At 32.2% G+C, this 5,980-nt stretch overlaps 2 long non-coding RNA genes across 3 annotated transcripts; one reads left to right on the top strand and one right to left on the bottom strand.

Annotated features, from left to right (window-relative positions):
* Positions 1 to 510: 510 nt before the first annotated feature.
* LOC126767384 (uncharacterized) lies at positions 511 to 4,776 on the bottom strand. 2 transcript variants are annotated; one of them, XR_007669084.1, is made up of 2 exons: positions 4,663 to 4,776; positions 511 to 876 (listed from the first exon to the last, which is right to left on the bottom strand). It is a non-coding gene; the product is annotated as an uncharacterized LOC126767384 (long non-coding RNA). The 2 variants fall into 2 exon arrangements; XR_007669083.1 differs by lacking the exon at positions 4,663 to 4,776 and adding an exon at positions 960 to 1,484.
* LOC126767383 (uncharacterized) lies at positions 3,551 to 4,145 on the top strand. Its single transcript, XR_007669082.1, has 2 exons — positions 3,551 to 3,880; positions 4,018 to 4,145. It is a non-coding gene; the product is annotated as an uncharacterized LOC126767383 (long non-coding RNA).
* Positions 4,777 to 5,980: the final 1,204 nt, after the last annotated feature.

Genomic DNA, 5,980 nt, shown 5'->3' with positions numbered 1-5,980 from the left:
CATGGTATACCGGCCACTGCAAGCTGAATAGGCACCTGTACAACATGGGCCTATCCTCTTGCATTAACTGCCGGTTCTGCGACTTGGAGCTTGAAATCCAGGAGCACCTGCTGACTGACTGCACAGCAGTCTGTAGACGCAGGACTAAGGCCCTCGGATCAATGCTTCCGGATAGGGATCGCATAGCCTCACTAGCGCCCAGAAGTCTATTGAACTTCATCGATGTGCTGGGGCTAGGTGAGTCTATGTAGGTTAGAAGAGGGCACAATAGACCAAAGGTCGCGGTGCATTCCTCGTATTAATCAATCAATCAATACCCAACATTTAGTATGAATAAAAATTACTAAATAGTGGTTATTTATTATATGGAGAAACTATTTACATCTTTTTAAAGAATATTATAACAACTGACTTTTGTCCTTTCAATACCCAATAATAGGATTTAAGCTTGTTAGCTCTCAATCATTAAATGTTTTTAATCATTTTCCATTGAAAATAAAACTATGATGCTTAAAATTACAAAACGTTTCATCAAATACCTTTAAATTTCACAAATTTATTTAATTTTCATTGTTTTACATTTTTTATAGGTGGTCTTGAACGATGCAACAAATCCCTCCGTTTACATATCTTTTTGGTAAGGTTTCAATCTGGCCATCGCTCGTTTCCAATTGCTAAACGTCAAAACCTCCTGAACTCGATCAACTGTCAAAGTTTTGGTGGTTTTAACGTTTAGCAATTGTTCTCTCACTTCCAGTGAGAGAGGAGTTAAACATCTCTTTATCTCATGGTGTATGGGCGAAACGAATTCACACCGATCGAACGCCCCTGTGTCGTGTATGGGCACTTTTAATGATCCCGTTACATTAACGGGAACTGCAAAAACATAAAAGAATTTATAATAAAAAGATTTGAATCGTAAAACGACAGCCAAAGATAAGTGGTGTGTATTAAGTTACACTTTCATAAATCGAGTCGGAAATTAAACACAAGTCCTTACGGGCATCTCGACAGGCAAACATGTATTGTATACTAACTGTGTTGCTTTGCGTATTGCGTGTGGAGACTCCATATTGCTTATGGAATACTAATTAGTAGGGGTACGGGGCCGCTGCTAACGGGGCATCTCGACAGGATAGAATTTATAGAATACTAACAGTCAAACGTATTGCTATTGCCATTGCCAAATCTGTATGTGGGCATTTGTTATCATAATATAATCATTTGCGCAAATGCGTAAGGTATGTAGGTTCGAGCTAAGGTAGCGCATGCTTTGAGCTCTTGAAAAATTTATTTCATCATTTGCGAAATGCCGTCGAGTAGGTAGCTGATGTAGCGAATGTTTTGAGCTCTTGAACTCCTTAAATATTTTATGTGGAAAATAAAAAAAGGATAAAGATCCCTTTTTTCACGAATGTATTTCTGGGATAAATAAGAAGTCATATTTTTGGACTACTATATAATAATTGCGGCATAACTTTTATATACCAATTCAAATAATAAATTTAAAATGAGCAATAATATTATCATTTATGCTTGTATAAGTTTATTAAATTTAAGACTCATTCCCAACCCAATTTGCATAATTTTTCTGTCAATTAACAATATTAAACTAAATATTAATTTTTTGAAAAAATGTTATTTCGCAAATGTACTTTATTTTTATAATATAACACAACCGTCTTAATACTCGCTCTTCTACTTTTCCTATTACCGAAATGAAAATACTGTCGGCATATGTGCAAATGGGATATGTTGCCTCCTCGAAATTTTCATAGAAATGAAAACAGCGCTGTCAAACTGCTGAAGTGACATCTTATAGCTTATGATATATGGCAAACTAGTTAGTATTCTATATCTAGTAAGCAATGAGCAATGTGGAGTCTCCACAGGCAATAGGCACGGCAATACAGTTATAGTAGTATTCTATAAATTCTGTCCTGTCGAGATGCCTCGTAAATCTTATGTGGGCATTTGTTATCACTGCATAACCATGTGCGAAAAGCCGTCGTGTAGGTAGGTTCGAGCTGATGAAGCGTATGTTTTGAGCTCTTGAAAACTTTATTTTACATTTGCGAAACTCCCTCGGGTAGGTAGGATCGGGCTGCTGTAGCGCATTTTTTGAGCAATTGAACTGTTTAAAGTTTTATATGGATGAAAAAAATTTATATGGAATATAAAAAAAGGAGAAATATACTTTTTTCTACAAATGTATTTCTTGTAAAAAAAAAAGATTTTATAGTTTCGGACTATGATAATAATTGCATAAATTGTATATACCAATTAAAATAATAAATTTGATATGAGCAATGATAATTCGATTTATGCTTTTATACGTTTATTAAATTTAAGATGTCGCTCATTCCCAACCCATTTTGCATAATTTGGGTTGGGTTTATTTTAGTATCTCATTTTCACTGCTTATTCCTCTTAAATGCGTGCACGGATTTTTTTAAATTTATATAGCACGGATAGCCAATGAATTAAACTTTGGTTTAAATGTAAATTTATTGTTAAATGTTAATTTGTTCTTTAGATATAAGTAAGTAATTTGTTCTTTAGATAATAAGCAACAAACGCACTTTTTCACATTTGCTCAAACAATGGCTCTCTTCTCTTGAAGTTTTTGTTGCACTGATTGCAAAATATTTAACCAACTTAACACACACACATTCTTTGAAATATGTTTAATTGAATTAATGATAAATTATGAATTTTAAGTTGCAATTTTATGTACAATTTAATAAATAAAAGACATAGGACTCTTTTCGAATCGAAGGTTGAAAGTATTAACAAAATACGTCCATATAACGAAAATTTGGAATGAAAAATCGCGCGATTTTTCGCTATATGGACGTATTATATTGCCCACTTTTCAGGGTCTTGTATAAATGGTTGGTTGGGTTATCTTGGTATTACCGATACATATGCAATTTTTAATTTTCAGTGTTTTTATTATTTAAATAAAGTGGATTTACTCTTTAATTCATTGAAATAATAAAAATACTAAACATGAGTGACTCTAATGCGTAAAAATACATACATTTTATAATAATTAGTGAAAATTGTTTGGAAAAACTACGATTTTACACCATTTTCAGGAGGCTGCCCTAGAGCCCCCCGTGGTCCTAGGGGGGGAAGGGTGCTATTATTCAAAAGCTCCATTCATTACCTTTCAAATGAGGGGGGTAGCAAGCCCCCAGCCCCCTCCCCCTTTGCTCAAAACCTCTTCAAAATGGGATACTAAAGTAAACATTCCCCCATAATTTTTGTGTATATTAACAATATTAAACAAAATATTTATTTATTTGGAAAAATATTATTTTGAAAATCTATGTCATTTCATCAATATAACACAGCCACCATAATATTCGCTCTACTAAATTTAATATTACCCAAATGGAAATGCCGTCGGTATATGTGTAAATGGGATATGTATGTTGCCTCTTAGAAATGAAAACTGCTGAAGTGTCAGCTTATTGATTTCAATATATGGCATACTAATTAGTATTCCATATATTGCTTTCCATAAGCAGTAGGGAGTCTCCACAGGCAATAGGCACCGGAATACAGTTAGTATAACATAAATCTTATCCTGTCGAGATGCCCCGTTATAGTAAACACTAGACATGGCCAGACTTAAAATTGAACTTGAAATTGCCGAATATTAGAGTTAAATCCTTCTGGTATAAACAGAACCTAGTAAAACAAATTAGTTATTACTTTGAGATAAATGAAGCACTTGTGCATCGATACACTGAATATGTTAAATCGATAGTGTGCACATTGAATTTCTCAAACAGTACATAAAAAATATGATTTAACAAGTGTTCAATAATTGTATTTAAAGCAATTGTGAAATCTCATGCCCTTAATTTGTGTAAGTTTAAGTGCCAATATAACTATGGACTTAGCAGGCAAGCGAATGTTCTAAATGATTTTATGTTATTGTATACGTTCTTGTCGCCGATGTTAAGAGTATATCAAATTAATAAGCTTAGTATATTCGCAAAATAGAAAGTGAAAAATTCTAACACAAAATAAAAACAGTGAAATACATATTTAAAGTGTGGGCTTGTTGCTTTAGAATACCCTCCCTGGATTTATGGGGATAAAATGGGTATTGGTTTAAAGTAGAAGTTTTCGCTGTTTAAAAGCCTTAATGGCACGATTATGGTTCGGTTGGGATTTACAATAGCATCACCCAATTTCGGGACAAAATGGGTATGAACAGATAGAGGGGGTCATCCAGATCAAGAAAAAATAGTATGTATATATATATTGTTGCTGAAGACTTATGGTTTTTGAGATTTTGCGGCGCGGAAATAATTAAAATAAAGTTTTATTTACAACAAATATTAAACAAATTAATATACAGAAACGTTATAGTGAAGTGTTCGTAAGTGAAAAGTGCATAATATAAGTGAAAAAGTTATTCACAATATACAAATTACCAATGTAAAAGTTATCAATTTTTCAACTTTAAATGCAAATATCTTTAAAACTATAAGTCAGCGGCAACTATATATATATATATTTTCGTGATCTGGAGAACGTCACCTTTCCAGTGATACCCATTTTATCCCCGAAATCCGATTTGCATTTAAAGTTCAATTATTTAAAAAGCGTGTTTCTCCGATTTGTAATGAATTTTACACTTACATTTTTAACTTTTATATCCACTAACACTTCACTAATTCGTTTCTAACTATTTATTTGGCTGCGATTTAGAATAGAATCCCCCGATTTCGGGGTTAAAACGAATATGTACGGATAGGGGAGGTCCTGCAGATTAAGAATATATATATGTATGTATATGTATGTATATAGTTGCCGCTGACTTATGGTTTTTGAGATATTTGCATTTAAAGTTCTAAAAATCAACTTTAAAATAGGATTTATTACTTATATTTTTAACTTTTATATCCACTAACATTTCACTAATTCGTTTCTAATCATTTATTTTATAATAAATAGTACAAAAATAGCTTTAATTCCATATCAAACTTTAGTTAAAATCCATTTATTCATAAAATAAGAAAATGGTTGTAAATAAGCAAAAAATTAGTGTTACCACATGTTGTAATGGAATAAAAATAAGGAAAAAGAAAGATTATGACGTCATAACTAAATTCATTATCGTGTAATGAGTAATGTAAAACCTTTCAATTTCTCATTATCTTGATAAATCCCGGTGTTGGATTGGTCAGGGTTATTTTTTTTTGAAGCGCGGCCGAAGGCCGCCAACGCAAACAGGAGTTCAACGCAAAAGAACTGAGCAAGCCCAGGTGTTGGTCCGACCGAGGGTTATTTTTTTTTGAAGCGCGGCCGAAGGCCGCTAACGCCGAAAGGAATTATATGCGGAAAATTAATGTGTTATATATATCCTGTCATTGGAGTATTATTTGTTTTCTTTATTTCTTTTGGTTCTTCTGTAAAATATGATAGGTATACATTAGGTTTCGCATTACTCATCACACGATAATGAATTTACTTATGGCGTCATAATCTTTCTTTTTCGTATTTTTATTCCATTACAACATATGGTAACATAAATTTTTTGTTTGTTTACAACCATTTTCTTATTTTATTAATAAATGGATTTTAACTAAAGTTTGATATGGAATTAAAGTTATTTTTGCATTATTTATTATAAAATAAATGGTTAGAAACGAATTAGTGAAGTGTTAGTGGATATAAAAGTTAAAAATATAACTACAAAATTCATTAAAAATGGGAAACACGCATTATAAATAGTCTAATTTTGAACGTTGAATGAAAAAATTTCAAAAACCATAAGTCAGCGGCAACTATATGTATATATTTTTGTTTAATCTGGAGGACCTCCTCTATCCGTACATACCCATTTTAATCCCGAAATCCGGGGATGCTATTCTAAAATTTACCCTAACCCTTTTGTTATTGTGTGAAAAAAATAATTGAATAAAAGTTATTTTTGCACTATATAATATAAAATAAA

This window comes from Bactrocera neohumeralis, unplaced genomic scaffold (assembly GCF_024586455.1).
Source record: "Bactrocera neohumeralis isolate Rockhampton unplaced genomic scaffold, APGP_CSIRO_Bneo_wtdbg2-racon-allhic-juicebox.fasta_v2 ctg5859, whole genome shotgun sequence".
Lineage (NCBI taxonomy): Eukaryota > Metazoa > Arthropoda > Insecta > Diptera > Tephritidae > Bactrocera > Bactrocera neohumeralis.
Note: the sequence above shows the minus strand (reverse complement) of the source record. Positions and strands in the feature narration are given on the sequence as shown.